We start from the raw sequence: 23448 nt of genomic DNA, 5'->3' as shown, positions 1-23448 counted from the left end.
TTCACATTAAGGACCTGTTCTTTGTCCCCATAAAGGAGACAAATCACCTTAAAACAAGTATGCACAGATTAGCTTCCCCAAAATGTAATAAAAACCCGTCCATAGACACGTTGCATCCTGCTCTCACGCTCTCCATGTCTCAGCTCATGCTGCTCAAAAACAAAACGAACAAATCATTCTTCTTCTCTTTAGGTAATGCGAGTAGGAGAGAAGGCGCGCTGGTAAATGTTGTGCTACAGGCTTTTGGAGACTGCTTTAATAGGATTGGGCGCCTGAAGCCATTTATTCAAACAAGATGAACTGCTGATCCCGGGGACTACTTCTCTTTAGTCAGTGTTGCTGCAATAGTAAGAGCAGAATCTGTTCCTGCTTTTTAACTCACTGCGTACATGTGCTGAATGTAATGAAGAGAAACTAGAAACTTATAAAAAAAAACTGTCTGGCTGTTCAAGTAATTATAGTGCAGTATGGATTGAAGACTGAGAACCCATAGTATTTATTTTAAAAATTGAAATGGAAAATTTTGTGATGACTGCAAGATTAATAGAATTCAAATCAAAATAGCAATTTGAATGGATGCAATTAGCAAATCGCAAAGACTGCAATTTTTGAAGCACCTACATTTCTTACAAAATATTCTGTTATTTGGTGTCAGCACTACTTCTGCTCTTTTTGACCATTAAAAGGCATATTTGTTTTATTTACACCTGATATTTGTGGAGTTTCTTATGCAAAAAAGAGAGGAAAGATATGAAGATAAGACAATTACATCAGTCTCTTTAACTCACTTCTATCATGTGCTGAATGTAACTAAGAGAAACTAAAAAAAAAAAAGATCTTTTCCTGGACCGAGTTGAGAGCAAGAATTACCTCCAGGCAGCCGTCTTTTCATCCGTCTGCTCAGTGTTTTTGACTCTCACATTTAATCACAGCGTTGACATGACACTGATGGGGGATTTCAGAGTACAAGTATAGAGCTAAATGAAGCCTATTCAGCAGAGCGGGCATGTGACAAAATATAGACTTACATATTCAGGCATTTCCATTAAAGCGTCACCGCTGGAAGCATGTACCTTTTTCTCCAGTTTCTTGACATCCACCAGCGGTGTGTATAAGGCGGACTTAAATGGCTGTCTTGAAGAGTTCAGTTTGTAAAGTTGTGAACACCTGCGTATGCATAAATTACTGCTGAGATTTGAGGTAGAGTCTGGCCAGTTTTTGCATGATGTGTTTAGTGATAAGCCAAATATAGAAGCAGGGTTGTAAAAATTATTCTCTTGTGCAAAGTCTACTTGTTATTGTGTACATTTTTGTGCTTGTTTCTGTGGAGATGTCGTTGCTCTGTCTGGAATTTTCCACAGTATGACATTAAACAGATGCAGCTTACATTTATTTTATTACAGGAGGTTTTATAGCTGAAAAATATCTAGAAAACAGACATTCTGACTGTGAGCGGGGTTGCCGCACCACAGATCTGACCTGTAAGTTGGCATGGTTTGCTCTCCACGAAAATAAAAAGATTTAATACCATACTGTGAATAATTCCAGTACATTCCATTCTTAAGCAAGTTTTCAAGTGGAAATGGTTTACTTTCACTTCACTATTTCACTTTCCTTCCCTAATGCTTATAATCTTTTCCCTAAAACTATAAGCATTTGTTTTACCCAGTGGACCAATTTGGGGCTATGAGTCTTTTCCCAAACAATACAATAGTTCTTTTTGCTTGTTAAAAACACATATTAATCATAATTTGCTCACTCCTAAACTTTTATTTTTTTTGGGAAACACCTAAAATAAACATAGCAGGATTTGGCGGATCGCTCTTTGAAATAACCATCTCCAACTATTGTACTTCGAAGTGCATTCTTTTACTGGCCATGCCTACATTAGTTACATGATTTGTACTACATTTGAGGCATGACAGGTTCTTTCTCTGCAGGTCTATGTACTCTGATTCAACCATGTCTTCTGTTAATCCCTAATCCACCTGGGATAGAGGCGGCTCTCTTTAAATTGATCTAAATAAGCTGTAGATGTCTGCTTGTACATACATGGCACCGTGAAATAACTAAAGTAAATGAACAATACCCAGTCTAACCTAAGGCACAGCTTTTTGTATCTGTAAACATATTGTGTGTGTGCATGTAATTGACCATTCCAGTCTCCCAGCAGTCTCAGATGCACCTCCATGCTTTTTAATCAGCTTGTATTTTCTAGGACTGCAGGTTTCCATTGTTGGATTACCCCTTTTATAGAAACACCAGAACACAAGTGATGATTTGCCATTGTTAAAAAGCACATGTGAAGCTGTGATAATAATAGCCATAATGACAGAGGCAGTGGTAATACCCAGGCTTTACTGTACAGACAAGCCTGCCTCTGTAGCCGGATCACTGGGGTGTGTTTGTTTTGTTGTTCCTCGTCATTTGGGGCTGGTTGCGCTTCAGAAAGCAACCAGGAATTTAGGCCCATTTAGCAGATGACTGGGTTAAAGTGGGGCTCTCCCTCTTTCTAGTGCTAGAGAACAGTGTGATACGTCATGGAAAAAGCGGATTCACAAAATGTAGGCATCACAGCTAAAGATATGGAGTATGGAGAGGTGTTAAAGGTCCTATATTTCACAAACTGTACGCCTGTGAGCTTTAAGTCATGTTGTAATGTTGTTATCTGATGAAAAACATGAGCGGAGTTGTGTTTTGTTTCACTCACATATGTTTGAGTAATAAGGTTAAGGTTTATTATTAGTCTGTCTACATCATCAAAGCTCAAAATGCTCTGTTCTACATTATGATGTCATTTAGTGATAGTTGTCAAGTTAACTACTATCTTTTACTTTGAGTTCAGTAGAGACAGGCAATTCCAGGGATGGAATTATCCAAATGATTCTCTTGAATTATGGAGTTTAAAATCACAGTGGAGCACTTCCTATATTATCACATGACATCACAAGGTGGAAGCGTATATGGGCCCATAAAAAATAGAATGGGATTGAAGTGAATGTGTTTTTGGTTAGCTAGTAGGCTATGAATGAATTGTTCCACAAAAAGAGGTTTTATTTAGTGTTTGTGCAATGATATCACATCTAAGACTATTTTAACATAAGAGAAAATATTTATACACTAAACTTGGATTTGTTTTATGTAGTTAACATTGGGCTTATTAGTATCTGAAGCTCGCAGCAGCATGGCAGTTATCCTCTGTGTCACCCTCTCATCTGCTCTCTTCTGTGCTATGGAGTAAACAAGTGCTCTGTCTTCTGTGTCCAGACTGACCAGGAAGCATCATTAACTTCTCCTGTTCACAAGGAGTTCTACTACTACTTCTGCTGAACCTTCAAATCAATTTAGACCTTGTTTCACCAGCACCACACCCCCGACATGAATGTAGAAACCTTTATTCAAGTTAACACACGAGGTGTCGTGTTGTACCTGAAAGAGAAATCAGAATGTGGTTAGGAGAGGTAATGGGCATGGAGACCTGAACAAAGAGGTGTGTGACCAGCTAGTTTAAATAGTGTAGCAGCCCAAAGTGTCATAGACAGGGTGTGGTCCTGCTGATGAATTTAAGATAACAATCTATCTATATTAGGGCTGTCAACATTAACATGTTAATGCATTCAGTTAATCAAAACAAATTGACGCATCATCCATGATTTAACACAGATTAATCACAGTCTGTTTTGACCAATCACACACGTACGCTGGGTTGGGAGGCTTTACCTGAAAAGAGACACACTGTGCTCAGGAGCTTTATAAAATCTATGACTGGAATTGAACACCATGTGCTCTGTAAGACAATAAAGGTTGAATCTGTGCGTTAAAACCAGTAAAATGGGCCAAATGTAGGGCCCTTCACTCCACAAAACCTGCGTTTTTGTCATGTATTTTATGCTGAAACATATAGTAACACAGATTTATTATGAAATGCAATTTCTAAACTTAAATTAAAGTCAGTTGGGCATTAAAATAATTAATAATTAATTTTCTTAACACTTTTAAAATTGCCTCAAATTAATTCAAATTAATTAATGTTGAATTACAACATTAAAATCAGAGAGCAATGTGATTAATCAGGATTAATCATATTTCAAAAGTGTGATTAATCTGATGTTTTCAGTCATTTGACAGCACTAAATCATATATTGTGTATCATGCACGCGCACGCACACACACACACACACACACACACACACATATATATATGTAATATTTATATATATATATATTTATTTCAATTTTTTTATCTTAATTTAATATTACTGGAGGTGGTCACTGCTTCTCAGTGGGATTCAGAGTAGGGCTGTACAATTTTGGAAAAATAAATGACGATAATTGTGATGTTCTGATTACAATTAGATTTACAAATTGAGTTCGCAGTGAACATTGTTTCCATGAGAAAAGATTGAAATATGAAGTACTAAACTAATACAAGATTCGCATGCATTTCGTGTTGTAAAGGTTTAAACTTCAGTGAAAAGCAATTTCCCCCTAAATAGACAGGATATTTTGTTATTTTTAGAAGACTTTCTATTTCCCAAAAAAATGCAGTCTTTGCAATTTGTTAATTTGCAGCCTACTTAGAATGCTCCTGACATTTTCCATTTCCAGGAGAATACATTATGTTTACAGCTATTTCATTTTTCAAATAACAATCTTTGTTCTTTTACCACTGAATCCCAAAAGATAATATCTGCGTGGACCGTTAAAACTATGACATTTGACAAAACATAAATATCAATACAAAATATAATTAGACACAAATCTGCTTATATCATATCCACGCTGGCCTTTGACTGCCCCAGCTCTAACCCCTGTGTTATTTATGAGAGTCTGTGGAGCAGTAGCCACTGTTAAAAAGGTCAGATTACTTTATGCTATGTGCGATATGTGGGAGATGAAGAGGTGCACTGATAGACCACAACAGCAGGTGTAAATCTTTATTATCCCTGAAGGGCAATTTAGTTTACAGCACGTAGTCATTAACAAGCAGCTCTGATGTTACAAGATACAACCCACCTCTGTATAAGGAGACAAGGGCCAGCCTACAGTGCACTAAATATGACTGTTTCTATGCAGGCTGGAGGGTATAGAGTCACTATGTACATATTTATACTACATAGTAAAGAGCAGATGGTGCAGAAAGAGACTAGATTTTAAACTAGATATACTGCATGTACTATTCTTAAGGGGAATCTGAACATAAGATGTCTCAAGATAGGCAAAAGACACAGAAGGAGGCTAGATACATTCGTAGTAGATATTTTTGCCCAAACTCCGTGGTTGTGTGATTCTTAAAGGCACTCTACTTGATTTGGTTTTTTGTTTTGTTTTTTTGTTCTTGTTTTTTTTTTACATGCAAAACAGCTAGCTCATTTTAAACTGTTTGTGGTTTTGCTAGCTTCCTAATTATTCACCACAATGCATTTAGTTTTTCACAACTTTCAGAGGGCAGAGCGTAGTTTCAGTGTCACGGTAATGACGACAACAACTGCATACTAACAGCACTCAGCTCACTTCCTGGTTCACAGACAGTAAAACAGATGCAAGAAATAAATGGCAGAATGAAATGATAATACATACATCACGAATTTCAGACTTTCGGTCATCGTGCAGTGCATACTGGGAAGGATTTTCCAGTCTTTTTCTAGTCTTTTGTACCATATCGCTTTTGTTTCTGGTTCTGATATTGTCATGTTTTAGTTATGGGATTCAAACATCATAATTGTGAGGTTGTTGGATGTCCTAACAGCAGAAAACGACTTGAGAAACGGGCTTCAGAAGTTTGCTCCATAAATGCAAAGCGATCAAGACGTAATGTTGCTGTAAAGTCAGTCGAACACAAAAGTGCAAACTCAGCCTGTTCGTCTTCTGTACCTCATGCTTAACAAACAGGATTTTGCTTTGATGGCGCTCTACATACAAAATCGCTGCAAACTTGGGATGATTTCTTGAGCAGCCAACGGTTACCTTTTTCGTCCTTCCTGTAGATCGATCCTGCACATCGCCTTCGACTTTCACTGTTTTTCTATTCCATTGAGAAGGGAAACAGTTTGAAAGGAGGCTTGCAGTCACACAGATCTGATTCCCTTTTGCATTTATGGAGTTCGCAAACTTCCGAAGCCCGTTTCTCGAGCCTTTTTCCTCTATTACATCCAACAACCACACAATTACAATGTCCGAATCCCTAACTTAAATATGGCAATATCAGAACCTGAAACAAAAGCGATATGGTTCAAAAGACTTGAAAAGACTGGCTTTGTCAATAGACGCATCCCATTGGAAAAACAAACATGGCGGTTTGATGCTCACTTTTTTGGAAAATCCTTCCCGGTATGCATTGTGTGATGAAGTCCGAATTTGTGATGCATGTATTAGCCATAGCAGTTATTTATTCTACCCTCTGCAGCTCAGATTTGAGCCAAAATGGCTATAAGTACCCCTGATAAATATTTAGCCCCAAAAGTATATTGTTCCAGGTTTCAAAATATATTTTTCCATGTTTTCATATATTGTGTGTATATGTATTGATCCTCTGAGACTGCATAAAGAAGTGGACTAAGGGAATGTGATGTCACCCATAGCGTTGCGAAATGAAGCTCACAGTGCTAGCAGTTATATTAATTCATATTCAGGTTCATATTAGCAATAGGATTTGATTTACGGACATAATAGTGAAATAAAAACACCAGGGTCAGGTAAAGTTGTTAATATGAACGTTTTTAAACCAAAATGACGATGCTCACTGAAGCAACTGCAGAGAGAGGACTGACAATTTTTCAATACAAAGTGAATTAGAACCAGAGTTGATGGAGCCAGAAGCTCTTCTACGAACACTTCCTATTTGGCAGCTGGCGGGTTAGCTATGTCCATTCATATATGTACATATGTTTTGACCCTGGATTTACAATATACACTGGGGCAAAACTAATTCAGTTACTGCCCCTTTAATTATGTTGTCTAATTTTTCTTACATTTTCACATAAATCAGAAAATATATGTTTTGGCACAAGAATATTTGTTGCTTGAGTAATAGCACTAGTTGAACATGTGGTTTTGCAGGCAGTACAGGGCCCATAGCTGTGGGCAGGTATCAGGCAGATAGCATCAGGAGCAGTTTGATTTGTGCAGCGCGCAGACAGAGATCTCCTGTGTTGACTCACTTTTAGTTTTGGCCAATATTTCTCTGGAGCCGATAAGATAACAGCCCCACAGTCTGAACTCCCTAATAGTTGGAGAGCCACAGCAAAGTTTGTCATTTGTCAAAAGGCCAGATATTTTTTATTTGAAATATATTTGCCCTACCACCACCATAAAGCGTTTAACTGCACAGGAATGTAGAGGGGTGTGACTTGTTTAAACTGTAAATAAACCTATGTATTTGTTCAATAGTGTTCCGTTACATTATATTTGTGTTAGAACCTGGAAAGCCATTAAAAATAATCCTTTCTATGGCCACTATGTTTGTATTGTAAACTAAGGTAGCAGTATCATCCAGTTTGATCGGAGCTGTAAACTTTGATAACTTTGGACCCTTAGGCAAGACCCCATTATTATATGTAGGAATCATGTTTGTTTGTTTGACTGTCAGATATTGTTTAGCTGCTGAATATCTGCCAAGTCAAGTGTGAGTAGCCAATTGGATCGAAGCATTTTATCTGTTTTTTGAAATGAATTATAAGTTGTTACAGTTGGGTAAACTTCTTCAGTCTTAAAGGGACAATATTATGCTATTTTCTGATCTATGTTATAATGTTGTTTCCTCACACACATTTAACACACGAAATCCTTTATTTAGGCTGAGATCTTCTGTCAAACTGAAAACACATGACATCACACAGAGCATTTTGAGCTTTGGCAATTTAGACAGACTAATAAAAGGTTACTCAAACATAACTGGATGAAACAAAACACAACTCCAGGTATATTTTTGATGAGGTAATAGCATTATTAAATGGTTTAAAGCTCATAAGATAATTTTTTTGTAAAAATGGGCCTTTAATTGTCTTTTGAAATTAATTATTATAAGCTATTGTGTAGACTTTATTCAACCTTAACCTGACTTTATATGCCTTGTCATCAAACTACACTCTTCATTTAGATTCTGTTATATACATACGGTCAAGTCCGTCAAAGAACTAAGTAAACAAAAGATCATATTTCTCCCTCCTCTGTTCATAGTGCATGTTTGACCACGTTTACAATCTTTTCACAATTGCTCTATGCCGAGTTACTGCCTGTGTAAATGTGTGACAAGTCTTTTGTTGGTTGTATTTTAAGAGTACATTTAACACCTCCTGGTCCCGAGGGAAGTGCTGCTTTCATTGTTGTTCTGAAGTTATGGTGCAAGGAAATCCCCTTCTGTAAATCAGCACAAGTATGTATTCTCTCTTCTCATGTTGCCGTGGAGATGACATGTGGAGCATATTTAGGACCATTGCGGCTTTAGTCCACATTTTCATTAGCTTGTCTTACACCATGATAATCTTAGCGTTGACATGATTTATAGCGTTCATGGTGTTATTGTTGAAAGCAGTTCCGCCAGCCATTACAATGGGTCTTTCTGCTGAGCGAGGAGCACTTTGCAGAGATATGCAGGCTGTAAGGGTTTTGTGGTTAGAGTGGTTCCTCTTCTGTCTGAGTAACAGTCTTCTAACGGAGATGGGGTCAGATGATAGGGCCAGTTATAGAAATGGCAATAATAAAAGCAGACTAAGTCTTAGACTTAGACTTAGACAAACTTTATTGATCCACATGGGAAATTATTTCGACACAGTAACTTACACATAATAATATAATAAAATAACAAAGTGGGAAAAAAATTTATATTAATAATGCTTTCTGAATAAGTAGCAAAAATAGCAAGAGATTTTTTGTCAAATAATGCATAATTATATACATGTATGTGCAAGTAAAGTAAAAAAAAAGAATCTGTTGTATGGAGTATGGTGAAAGATTATAAATGGACACTTACAGGTGCATTGTGTAAATTTTCTGGTTGAGGGCTTGCTTGCTTGTCACCATGGAGATGTTATTACTTTGCCTGGCATGTTCCACAGTATGGTAAATAAATGTAACTATCCACAACACAAGCAGGCGATCATCCAGTTACAAATCATACACGGTTAGGGTTAGGGTTAGGGTTAGGGGTGGAGAGGCAGCCACACTCAGAGTAAGAATACAGGGGTTTTCCCAGTAAAGCAGTTATATCTTCAATGAAAATAAACTGGTAACGGACACACTTATAAAGTGTGTCAAAATATTATTATTTATCATACTCAATATAATTAGAAGATAAGTAAATGATGTGGTGACATATTGATTTAGAGATAGTCAGTTGACTACTTTTTGAATTATTTTACTGTCTTGAATGCTAAACTTCTAATAGATATAATTAGTCATGTAATTTGTTCAAATTTAATTAAGTACATTACTTGAATAAAGGACTGTAATTTTATCATTTTCCCACTACTAATTGATAATATTGATAATTTCATATGTTATAATCATATATTATGTGCTCCTGATAAGAAAGTGAAAAGTGTTTATATGTGTAAATATGGTTTGCAGTGCTAACTGGGACATACACTCATTCCTGTATGAATTGATAAATACACAATTTATAATCACCAATGGGGTTGTCAAAAGTATCAAAAATCAGATAACTAATACTAACGAGATACTAGATTCTAACTAGATACTCATTTGAGCAAGTATCAATACTAAAAAAGTCACATTCAAAGGACGAAAATTAAGCTTTCCTGAATAGCTTTAGAATGATTTTGAGCTGTATCTGAACAAGTATAACAAGTATAAGAGCACATAGATGAGTATAAGCTCATGGATCACTGTGGAACCTACCTGGACCACTGAAGGATTACATGGATATGAGACTGTAACGTAGGTTGACCGTGAGCGGCTTGGGGTTCAGTGAGCAAGGTAAAAAACAAATCCAGACACAGACAGGTAGTTGTGGTCCACGGTTTACTTTTGTTTCTTCAATGATTACAAAAGTGCAAGTGCAAAAAGTGCAGGGTGCAAAATGGAGGCAGGCAGCAGTTTCCTCTCCAGCAGCAGAACCCAGACTGATGTTTGAAGGCGCCTTTTATGGCGGGCCTACTGATTGGATAAAACCACTATGCTAAAACAGGGATGGTTAAAATTATCATTAGCGTAAAATCAAAACCTAAACCTCCATAAAACAACCCAAAACCCAGATAACTATTAAAACCACCAACTATATACATAAAACCCTAAAACCATTACACCAATTAAATGTTAAAACCCATAAACCAATAAAACACCTAACCTAAAACCCCTGTACAAAATGTTACACGTGGTCCAGCCCGGAACCATAAAGGAGGGAGCTCGTTTCCGGGGGACTCTTTTCACACTTGGACAGAAGATAAAAAGGGGAGGTAAGTAAAAGCTAGTGATGGGCAGATGAAGCTTCATGAAGCATTGAAGCCTTTCATCCAATTGGTTCACTCTGGTGCAAAGCTTCCTGAAGCTTCTTTTGCTCTAGCAGGACGTCTACTGGATGCAAAAAATATCAGTTGACATGAATTTGAAGTGTGTTGCATTTTGCAGAAAGCCTGTGAATAAAACTGTCAGCAAAGTAAAGAAGTATGCAAAACATGTATATTGTAGTGATGTATACTGTGTGTGTATATATATAAATATATATAAATATAAATACTTTTATATATATATACTGGCAGTATGGAAAATTTTTATTTGGAAATTATGAAAATGCTAATGATCATTTACAGTGAAGTGAGGGTGGTTGGGGTTGGAGTATGGACAGTGATTGTGCTTTTGTAACGTTGGGTGATTATGGTTCAGGGGACACATCATTGTTTTTTATTTAAAAACAACAGTTTCTCCACTGTGGCAGGTCTCAGGCGATTTCTTTTTTTTGACAATATTTCTCCTGCTTTCGAAAACACCCGCTCACAGGGCACAGATGAGGCAGGCGTACACAAGAATGCCACTGCTAATTTATATAAATGGGGACAGACATATTTCTGTCTCTCCCAGTATTGAAGGGGGTCCTCCAGCCTTCCAATATTTGGCTCCATCATGTACCGTTGGACCTCAATATTTGCGTCTGCTATTACATTTTGTGTTTGCATCTGCCTGACTCTGTCATCCAGGCGACGCCACAGGTTGTTACCTAAGAAATAAGAATTGTTTTTTTGTGAGTTTAAACTGTCTCCAAACTTCCAAACTCTCACTGATCGCAACTCTCCATCAAACACCCACATTTTGAATGAAGACTGAGCAGTTTATATCGCTGTCAAAACTCGCGGCAAAACCCGAACCACTTCCTGAATCAGTCACGTGGTACATCCGGGCAGCGAGGCTTCAGACGTCATCATTTTCAGCCCCTCCCCTAAATGAATCAAGCCTCGATAAGCGCTTCGCGGAAACGCCCCCTCCCTACTCGGCACACGCTTCGAAGACTCGACACAGAACGTCACATCACTAGTAAAAGCAGATCCACCATTCATTAAAACACAATAAAATACACTAAACACATCAACACTTAAAACATTCTAAAACAGATATTGCACCATATTTATTGCACAAAGTCAATTTAAAATGTAATTTGTTATTGTCTCCCTTTTCCTCCAGGGACAAGCAACTTCCAATTAAAGTGCTGTGCCTCAGGAATAAAAATGGTTAAAGGAAAGCCAATAAATATTTTTTTAAACCAAATGTGTGCAATTTATTTTGTGATGTGCAAATATGTTAAAAGTGCTGTGTGCAAGGAAAGTGCAGTGTTTTAAAGTGCTCTAGTGAAGGGTGAAGGTGCTAAGTGTGGTTCTGGGTAACAAACCAGCCTGTTTGTTACAGAGACCAGATGGCAATATGAAATAAACTACTGTTATTAAATGTAGTATTCAAATTGAGTTAGAAATTTTAGTATTGTGACAACACTATCACTAAATAATAATTGCATTACACTTATACTTATTGAATTGGGTAAACTGCTGTATTGTGTTTGAGGTAAATAATTACTAAATGCTTAAATAACTGTGATATATTAGACAGTTATTGCCTTAAATCCTTAGTGAGAGTTCAACAAAAGCAGGAAGTAATGCAGCCCCTCCCATATCTCCTCTTTATCCCAAGTGTACAACATAAACATTCCCGTACAGACCACAGCAGTATTCTTATCACTAGCTAAAAGTCCTAACATTTCTCCACTCTGCACTCCACAAACTCAACTTCTTCCCCATAGCTTCCTTCCTCGTCAGTTCTTCCCCCAGATGATTCTATGGAGAGAAGGGACCAGGTCAATAGCTTGTCTCTGAGCCTTATAAATAATGTGAGTCACCCGCTGACAGTGTATGCGCTTGGATGGTCGAGGTGGGGATAAAATAGCTGGGATGTTTTCTTTACCACTACACCGCCCCCCGAGCCATCTCACCCCAGGCTCGACTTGTATTATGCAGGTGACAAATAGCCATCTGACCTTGCTGCCTGCTGTTTAGTGGGATTTTGCCCTGGCTGTTTTTTGCGTCACCATTGGCATTTTTAGCTGAGTAAAGCAGTGTGAGTGTAGTGCAAGAGCCATGTAATCGCATTAGTTCCCACATGTGCTGTGATTTAGAAAGTCTATGTTTGCGAGGGTGTTAGGGAATAGAATGAGCCTGCTGATTGTAAAAATAAAGAAGATTGCAAATAAAAACAAAACAAATTGCTGTGAAAACTGTGAAATAAGGGTATAAAATTGCAGTATATTTGTTCATTTTTAATTTGACAGTTCATTCAAATGTTGTGAGATACATAAAGGTTCTATATTACACAAAATTGACTCTTGCGTAGCTTTAAGCCATGTTTTAAAGCTTTCTGTTTTGTTTCATTCACACACACTTGAGTAACCCTGCATTATTAGTCTGTCTATATCTCCAAAGCTCAAAATTCACTGTTCCACCTTCTGATGTCATGAAGCGGTAGTTTTCAAATTAACATCTAGCTTTTATCTTGAACGTGTATGGACTTTAAAAACACGGTGGATCACTTCCCATCTTACCACATGACATCACAAGGTAGAAAAGAGGGTTTGAGAGAAGAAGTAATATGCTAAATATGCATGGTGTGTGTGTTAAACATGTATGAATGAAACTCCGGCTATGTTTGTGATGAGGAAACAGAAAGTACTACATCATTTACTGACACTATTTAACACATTTCTAATGGATTGCAATAATGTTGGTTGAATATTGCCATCAAGCTTCTCCCCCCAAAATTAAATCTATATTAAAACTGTAGCAATTAAAAACATAAAGTAGATCTACATTAAGGGTTGAATCTGGACATTAAGTTTTATTATAGCATATTATTTTTTATTATATTGTTATAACCACTGACAGTCTTTTCTTTATCTGGACCTGTTATTTGTGGGATGTAGTTGACAGTTAATTATTTAGTCTGTTCAGTTTGAAGTAACATAATATATCAGTTGGGTGATATATAATAGGCCGATATTTGCCCTTTTAGCATATGGGCTATTGGCCTTAAATCTCCAGCCCAGGTCTATAATTAGTTTTGGCTGAAAAGCTGTCTAAAGAATCCACGCAAAGCTTTATTTTAACACTTTCATATAAGTTTTCATAAGTGATAATCACGCAAAACTACACTGCTCTCTTAAAGGTTTATGGTTAAAAAAAGGGCTGTTGGTGACATTGTAGTAAAATTAAATTACAGATTTGGGGAAAATAATCTAAGTCAGCCTCCAAAAATATCGACAGAGCTTATTGGCCTTCAGCTTTTATAGGCCCTAAACAAAACCTCAGCTTCAGCCATGAAAAAACCCATATTGCCCGGTCTCTGCGGTAAAAGCAAGACCATAACTGAAGTGTGAAGGTGTTCTGAGTTTGTCTAAAACTACTTTTCACTTGGGAGATATTTCTAGTCAGCAATGATGGTCAATTTGCCAAATAAAAGAACAGTTGTATTGCTGTTTTCAACTGACTCATCATCTTGTGCGACCGTAGAATGAACCAGTAAACTCTGTGTGATTTGCTCTTATGCGTTGACATCTTCTGCATACACACGCCTGAACTTGTCTGCTACTGTTTGTGTTTACATTTGCCGCTGGGTGCCCACACGCTCCATTCGTCTGGCCGGTCTGAAGCTTTACAGTCCAGTGGAGGTCCCGGGACGAGCTCTTCCGGCTGGGTGGGGTGGAGGGGGGGAGAGGGAGAGAGAGATTTCCTGCTGTAGGGTTGAACACAAGGGTAGAGTTACAGCTCACTTCTGCGTACACGCACATTGAGTGGATGCAGTGATTTCCCTTTAGTTTGTAAGAGTAGAGCGCTGAGTGAGTTTACTGACTGCTGCATGGGCAATTGTACACAAATAGAGATCTACCCGAGCGCACCCGGCTGAAATGAAAGCCCAAAGCAGCAGCTGAAATTCTATCCAGTCATCTGAATCAAATGTGTCTGTTAAAGTGCCAAGTGCTGGGGAGATTGCTAATACAACATTAGGTGCAGTTTTGTGTCTTTTTCGTGGATAAACCATTTCCAAGATCTTTCTGAAATTTTAATTCTGGATATCAACCTTCCAGACACTAATTCTGCATAAATCTCAGTATCACATGATGACAATTAATAAAATGATTTTTAAAATATATACGTAAAACATACATAGCACTTTTATGGACAGTCAAAGATGCATTACAAACAATAGGGACTCAATAGGGACAATAGGGACAGTTGCACTATGTAACTTTTCTGATGGTGCGTCAGCCACATGTTTGTCTCTACAGAGATGTAATTGAGTTCCTTGGAATGTTCCTCAGTATGGCATTAAATCTATCTCCATGGAAACAAGTAGGTGACACTACCGCTTCAGTTTACAGATATATGCATATTACCGTATTTTTTGGACTATAAGTGGCTCCAGAGTATAAGTCGCACCAGCCAAAAAATGCATAATGAAGAAGAAAAAAACATATATAAGTTGCACTGGACTATAAGGCACACTTTTTGAGGGAAATTTATGTTATAAAATCAGAGACCAGGAAGTGACATTTCATCTTGAAAGGCAATTTATAGTAACATAACAGTATAAAGAACAACAGGCTGTTAACGTAATATTATGAGTTATTCAGATAACTATAGCACAAACAACATAACAAGTTTACCAAGATCTCCATGTCACTCCAAATCACTAAATCCATTGAATTCTTCATCCTTGATGTCACTTCTGAGCAACTATGCGACCGCGAGGTAAACGGAGCACCGCTTCCTCTTCTGTGTAGCTGTCGTCAGACTAAGCATAAGTTGCAGTTAGAATTATTCCAGCCTTTCTGAATCCCGACAGGATGGTTTTGGTTGTCACTGAAGTCCAGGCTTTGTCGATCCATCCAAAGACTTCCAGGAAAGTTGCATGGGGCACCCTCCTGGTTACCATGAAGCTGTGTTCTCCATTCACGCCTTTTGGCAGTCCCTCACAAGTTTCTTGCTCACTCCAAGCTTTCTTTCTGCTGCTCGATTACCGTTTTCTGCTGCATATTTCACTGCTTGCAGCAGGACAGAGGCCCTTTCTGCAGGAAACATGCTCAGTAGAGGATGTAGCAGATACTGACACACAAGCCTAGAGCGCCCTCTCGCGGCTGTCAGTGTGAACATTTTAATATATAAGTCGCACCGGAGTATAAGACGCAGGACCACCCAAACCATGAAAAAATTTGCAACTTAATAGTCCGAAAAAGTAATTGTGATAAATAAAAACACTTGCTTTTGTCATACATTCTAGATATAGCAATAACATTTCCAGGGAGACAAGCAGGCTCCATTCTCCCTCCTTCTGAAAAGTTACACAGTGCACCTTCAACGTCAGGTGTCACAAACAAATGTACTCTTTATACCAGAAAGATTATAGCAAAATGGTATCTGATACAAACGCCATGCCGAATCAATAATATGCAACTTTCTAAATTGCTATTGAACTACTGAAATGTATCTCTTACCCATGCTATTTTAATTCATTCACTTGTTTGCACCGATTTCCAAACATGTGCCGGCTCAATAGTATAAAATCATAAAATAAAAATGTGTTTACAGAGAGATAGCAGAGCAGAGCCTCGGAATGAAGTGCCTGCATCAACATTTCTCAAATACAAGATAAGCAGCCGTGAATGGGAAACTGTATTTACAAATGCACTCACATAGCATTCAAGCACAATCAGTGGAATCCATCTGAACAGCAGACAAATCTATCTCAGCCCCTCACTGCCATTTTTTTTCTGTGGAAAGAGTTGCCATGGCGAGCGTATATAGTGTGTGATTGAACGTCTGCTTTGCTCTCTGTAACATTTTAGCTACACGGTTTGAAATGCCACTCCAGCTCCAAATTGACTCTTCAGGGTTCCTGCGCTCTTCCTATCTGTCATTCAGCATTAAGGCAGAGGCACAGACCCAGCAGCTCTGCAACCGCCTGCCCTGCAATGGGAGGATTTAAATGTAAATTCTCCACCGCAAAATATATGAGCTTATTTTGGGCTTTTGGTGTAAGGTTAATGAGCACATTTGTTCTCGGGTCAACATTGGAGCTTCAGTGAAAGAGTTGTGGTGCTGGGAAACTGTTGGTATTGCAGTTTGTACCTTTTAAAGGAGACGTGCAATGCAAGATCTACTTTAAAGAGCTTTAACTCACTCAAATTGGTTGGAGTATTTTGAGTGATTCATGTATATTTCAGTAACACTGCTATGAAAGTTTTGTTCTATTCTATTATTATATTATTGTTGTTTTAGATTATATAACTCATGTAAATGCAAAATATGAATCTACATGTCTCATAGATTATACCAATATAACATACAATCAGAAAAATATGTCTTCTTTAAGTTAGTTAGATAAGATGTTATAATGAACATTTTTGGGTTTTTTGGCATTTTACAGGCAATTACAATGTCCTGTACAGTTTTGTCTTTTGTTTTAGGCTACAAAATTCTTTCTAACTATAATATTAGTTGTATTTTGATTAATTTAACTACACAGTACAGTATTTGATATACAAGTGATATATAACTTAAATTTTTTTCAGTGTGTAAGTTTTGTATAGATTTTATTTTTGGTTTCATGTCCAAGGTTGTTGCAACTAATTACCATCATGATTAAAGTCCCACATAATTGTTCATTTTCTGTGTTTACTCTGCTTACACAAACAATACTATCTTGTTTTCCATTGTAACTTAGACCATTTTTCTACTTCTCCCTCTTTGTCAGATAGGAGCTCTGTACCTGTTCTATGGATGTATTTATGGAGCCCTGGATGCTTGAGTGGACTAGCAGGCTCCTGTAGGGTTTGTATTGTCAGTTTCCTCCCAGTAGAAAAGCTCTCCCAGTGTTGGTAATGGGCTGATTTACGTACTCTGAGCAGTCCTGGGGTGTGCTTTGCTGTGCTGCTGCTGTGGCTCACTGCACTCACCTCTGTCTGAGCAGGTGGCAGGTACCAGATCCTCTATGGGCCTGTTTTTATCAATGGAAGCAGTGTGTAAAGGGGCGATTACGGATAAGGTGTGTGTGAAAGCAGATATAGTATGCTTTGAAGAAGATAGATGAGGCATAATGGCGTAAAACAGAGGATTTGATAACATAGAACGCTGAACAACACATAGCATAAACTCTGGAGATGAACTGCTATTGTTTAGGATGCCACATGTGTCCTCCATACTTTATCAAAAATCTTAACCTAAATATATATGCAAATATATATCACCATAATTTGTTTTAATGTGTATTTGAGAAATAACACAGACTCATAACCCTGTGAAGAGGTGACTTAGCTGTTGGGATGTCCCTTTATCGTGTTGACAGTGTATATAAGCCCATGACATAAAGCAATTTACATTTTTTGTCTATGCGTTCAATCTTATATATTACTTGTATTTTAATAATGTGGTTAAGTCCATTTGTTTCATCAGTTCTAATGTGCACACAAAGTGAATACATTTATCGGATCCATCATGATTCCATTTAGAAGATTTCACACAACTGTGAGCTATTTAGTCAAGAAACGATTGACCACTGTGAGTGTGATTGTAGATCTAGACAAAATTTAATTGTGTTTTTCTATTTGTGTAAAAAAGTACTTAAAGGTGCACTCAATAATTTTTCTGGTGTGTGTGCAACCTGCTTGTCTCCATGGTGATCAAATGTACTACAGCAGGGGTTACCTGACAAGTTTGTGTCACCTGACAAGCTCAAGATCAAACAGTGACAGTCAACGCATGTACAGAGTACTGTAGTGCAGTTAAGAACGGCAAAATTGCTTGTGTTAAAGTACAAAAACTTGACAGAATGACGAGTTTTCAAAGAACAGTGGACAACCTATTATTTTTTTGTTCACTGTAAGGACCGTGCATTTTGTCTGATATGTAGTGAAAGTGCAGCAGTTTTCAAAGAGTATAATTTGCGTCATCACTACAAAACCCACTGCAAAGAGTATGCTAACTTGTGAGGGCAAATGAGAGAAGATAGTATTCAGCAGATGAAAGGCAGACTGGCTGCTCAGCAGCATGCATGTTCCTTCGTCAGCCTACCCAACCCCGGCCCCCCAGCACAGTCAGTAGCGATAATGTGGCCCCCAGAGGAAAAATTTGGTGACCCCTGTTCCACAGTATTTGCCTGACCAGCCAGTCCTTTCTACAGCTGGAATACAGAAGGGTCTTGGTCTCCATAGAGTGTCACAGTAAGAATGCATCTTTTTCAAGGCAAGAAAATAGATTTAGCCTAATGCTATCCAGAAAAGTTACACAGTGCACCTTTAAGTCCAGTGTTATATTTGAAAGGTTTATTATGAAGCTCCAGTATACACCTGTTAAGCAGTGCCCTTGTAATCTTTGAGTCTTGTCGTCTTAGCACGGCACAGTAGAGGCATTCAGATCATGCAGATATATTCCCCCCTGTTTCCTTGGCACAGGCGTGGATCCCATTTGAAGCTTGGTGGTAGTGTGGGCTGATGTTTGTGCTCAGATTCATCTAAACCCGGTGGCTGTGGAGACGCCATCAGATTGTTAACAGAGTCTTTGTCATGTCTCACAGCGGGGAGCTTCAAACACGCGTCTCAATTTGTCAGTGCGCGCCTCTCTCTGTGAAAGGCACCGTTTGTCTAATCTGATGCCCCTTCACTCTTAAGTAACAAAGAGATGGAGTGATTTCAGCGCTGGATTCTTCTCATCTGTCAGTGTCGGCTAAATTAGTATGCAAACTGTCTGCAGGCCAATTCTGCTGCTATTAAGAGATTGTGAAAGAATAAAGTAGGCAAACTAGAAGTCACATTTGATTCATTAGACAAATTAGTACAGTGATCCAAGATGATTAGAGAGTGATTTTTGTGTTATGTAACATTTAGTTGAATGCCGTGATGCGTATTTAAACCAATCAGATATAACATTAGACAACTGACATATGGAAAGAAGAACAATATATCCCTGGTGTTTAGGCGATGCCATTTTGTAAAAGCTGGTGTTTTATTAAGTTAGTAAGCTAAAAATTTGATTAAGACTTTATTGTGATGGTGCGTATTTGGCAGTATTTGGTACGCCTTGGTGTGTATATATATATATATATATATATATATATATATATATATATATATATATATATATATATACACACCTTAATTAGCATTAAAGGTGCACTATGTAACTTTTTGGTTGGAGTCCATCACCTGCTTTTTTCCTGCTCTGCTTCAAATATTCCACAATATGACATTAAACAGCTCTACTTTACATTTATTCAATTACAGGTGGTTTTACAGCTCACAAATGCAAAGAAAAACAAGCATTTTGATTGTGAGCGTGGTTGCCTCTTCACAGATATGACCTGTAATGTGGTCTGGTTTGTTCTCCATGAAGATAAAAAGGTTTAATGCCATTACTGTACTATACTGTGAAACATTATAGACAAAGCAATAAAATGTCTTTGGAGAAAATTATTTGTCAGACCTTCTACCAGAAAAGTTACACAGTACAACTTTGATAATGCATGAAATCCTTAAAGCACTGTACTGGATTGTTACTAATACAAAACACAAAAGTAGTGGTTTGCAGTGGCCCAATGTTATTCTTCACTTACCTTATAATAATTTCCAATTTCTAATTATTAAGTGCGATGAGTTTATAAGCGCTTTTAACATCTTTCAGAGTTGTCAGCGTAAAGCTAACAACAACTAGCATGCTAATTGTGCACTTTCTGATTATTGGACAATATAACACTTTCTAATTAGATGCAAACAGTACACAGTGGACTTATTTTGAGCTCAAGAGCTGCTTATACAGTATACTATCTGTACTGGGGCAAAACATATTTATGTATAGGAGTTCAGGTTAGGGCGATAATTAACAAGCTGCTGAGTGTGGAATTGTGTTCATTATTAATTAAGAACTTAATCATGGTTTATTAAAAGAATAGTCAGTATAAAGTGTTCTATAACTAAAGATGTAATAGTGGTGGTGATACACATAGCATATGAGATCTGATCCAATAGACAGACTGTTGTTCAAGTGACTGCAGTAGTGATATAAAGAGCATTGCAGTGTGATGCGTTTAGAGCGTGCCTATGATGAGAAACTGACTGAAATATATCCTCCCATACTGTATGTACAGTTTTGCACAACGTTGTAATTTCTTGATGCAACAGCGCAGGTTATTTCAAATGCATTTAGCTGTTTATTCACCCTGAGGACAGTTTTACAAATGGAAAAACACACTACAGTTAATATAGATTATATTAAGCGTTAAATTAGCTTCGAGTATAGCAAGGCCAGGTTTATGTTGAGGTCAGGTTATTGATTTGCATAGGCCTTAATGTTTATACAATGAGGCTACAGTAGAGAAAACAGCAGTCAGTGTCTTGGGAGGATTTGAATGGGAAATCCATATATATACATGAATATTATGAACTTTAGCGCAGAGCATTATTGATCTGTGCGTTCATCACTGTTAATAAAGAATTCTTTTCCTAATGTGTGTTTAGTGCAGCCAGTTACTAAATGAATACACGGGGGGTAGTTTTACAAAAAGGCTCACTGGTCTTATGTTGCCATGGCGATGCCAGCTGGTAAAATGTGGCTCTTGAAAAACGTTTGTTTGCTCTATGTTGGGTTATAGTTTGATGATGATTCCAGCTTTTTCTTAAGACAAATCATCCAAACCCGAGTCTTGGATCAGTGGGATTTCCATAATTAGAGTTTACATCAGATGCCCTACCAAACCACATATGAACTTATGATGGGAACGGATCTGCTCTACTACATGAACTAGACCCTTAGACTGCATATATAAATGGACAGAGCTAATGTGCTAGCCTTTACATTTCAAATAGGAAGTTGGTATGGAGGTACTTCCGGCTCCTACTGACCCTGGCTCCAATTGACGTACATTGGAATATTGTGGCCCCTCTCTCTATAAGTGCTGCAGTGACCCTCGTCATTTTGGTTTTAAAATGTTCATATTAACGCACTCTACATGATGGTGATTTTTTTATTTCACTATTTTATCTGTTAATAAAATCCTACTCCTATATATATTAGCCCCCGTAACTTGCTAGCACCTCAAGCTTCATTTAACTGGAGCCGAACACTATGGGTGGTGTCACACTCCCTTAGTTCTTTTCTTTATGCAGTCTATGGATAGAGCCGAACAATTTGAGAAAAATCTATAATTTGATTTTTCTGACAAGCATTGTGATTGCAACTGGATTTGCAATTTATATTTTAATGGGATTCTGTTCAAAGTTCACATTTAAAATAGAATTTGACAAAAAGACTGAAATGGAAACTGAGAAATTAATTCAAGAATCACAATTTAAAACATTGTACAGATCTAAACTACAGGGTTAGCAGTTTTTATGCAGAATAATTAGCTATTTGTGGAGAAAATTATAGTACTCCAAAAATGGAAGCCCTTCCAATTTGCTAATTGCGTCCATTCAAACTGCAAATTTAGATTTGATTGCGATTAATGTAACCTAACATGAGCCATAGTTACTTCAACTACAATCTTGTAGGTTTAAAACAGGCACCTGATCCTTGCTTTTCCCTGTTCATTCTGCTGACGTGTCATTGGGCAAGATACTTAAAACAAAACTCTAAAGAAACTAAAAACTCCTTGATGTAAAGCCATTTGGAGTGTGCTGAAGGTCTGGCTGTTGTTGCACTTTTCATTCCCATTTTTGACGTCTCTTTTTACTATTTCATTCAAACCACATAAAAGTCGACAAAGGCTCCTTTTAAATCCATGAAGGCCAGGGCAAGGTTAGTCACACTTATTTGATTTAACCACAGAGGAGTTCATTGTAACCACACCAAAAGCACAGACCGGGTGAATAGAAAGAGGGTAGGAATCCATCTGGCATTCAACAAGTCAACAAATCAAACTCTTGTAGAATAAAGTGAGTAACAGCTCTTTCTTTGGTGTAATTTTCCTCTTGTGAAAAGCCTGAGTGCCCACAGGAGGGAGAGGATGTCAGGGCAGGCTGGTTGTCTGGTGCAGTCTGAGTGTCCTACTTGGCATCAGAATGAGAGGTGACCTATTACAGATAATACATGAGCCCCTGCAGGCACTCATCTGCGGCTAATGCTCCGAGCTAGCCCTCTGGCCCTCAAAGACAGCGTTCAGCTAAAAGGTACATGGAAATTAACTGTGATTTTTCAAATTGTTAATAATTAATTGTTTCACTAATCTTGTTTAAATAATTTGCCGCTTCAGCTCAAAAGGGCCATACCACCTTGAGAATGCCCAATCTGATTTCAGATGAGAAGCAGTTTGGGGCTGGTTTGTGCTTGGATGGGAAAATGCTGAGAATACCAGGTACAACACTGGGGCAACAGTAGTTCTAGTGCATATCATTGTTGTGTCCTTAGGCAAGACACTTTACCAACTTAATTTGTTTGAATCCCGTGTGTGTTTTTGTGTGTTGGTGGTGGTCAGAGGGGACTATAGTGCAGATTGCCCAGGCAACTGTGACTACAGAAGTAATTTACCACCACAGACTATGGAGTGAATGAATAATTCAATCTGAAGTGCTTTGGGTGTCTTGAAAGGAGCTGTAAAAATCCAGTGCATTATGATTATTAAGACCATTCATCCCCATTGTTATGCTCTACATTATCTTGTGGTAATCTATGAAGCTCCTCTGTGTTTTCAAAATCCATAATAAACTTTTACATCATTTATTCTTGCTCAATACACAGCTCATTAACTTCAGCACTAGCACCATTTCCAGTTTCCACAGGTGCACTTCTTGCTTACCCTGCTGGTGTTTGAAGTTCCATAAGGGCGCTGGTTTGGTCTGTACATTTATTATCCTAAGTTAGTTCACATGCAAAACCAAGGCTAAGCAGTGCAAAGCAGTTTTACAAGCTTGCTTATCTCATTTGTCTATTGCGTCACAGTAAATAAATGGACTCAATCGTTGCAACTGCG

The 23448-nt window shown here is 37.8% G+C and overlaps 1 protein-coding gene across 7 annotated transcripts in view; it reads left to right on the top strand.

Moving 5' to 3' along the window:
• The window catches only part of fbrsl1 (fibrosin-like 1), a 310834-nt gene that overhangs the window by 35092 nt on the left and 252294 nt on the right, over positions 1-23448 (top strand). The gene's annotated exons all lie outside the window — the stretch shown is intronic.

This window comes from Boleophthalmus pectinirostris, unplaced genomic scaffold, assembly GCF_026225935.1.
Source record: "Boleophthalmus pectinirostris isolate CB_2022bp ecotype Guang Dong unplaced genomic scaffold, ASM2622593v1 HiC_scaffold_4, whole genome shotgun sequence".
Classification (NCBI taxonomy): domain Eukaryota; kingdom Metazoa; phylum Chordata; class Actinopteri; order Gobiiformes; family Gobiidae; genus Boleophthalmus; species Boleophthalmus pectinirostris.
The sequence above is the reverse complement of the archived record's forward strand: the minus strand, read 5'-3'. Positions and strand labels throughout refer to the sequence as shown.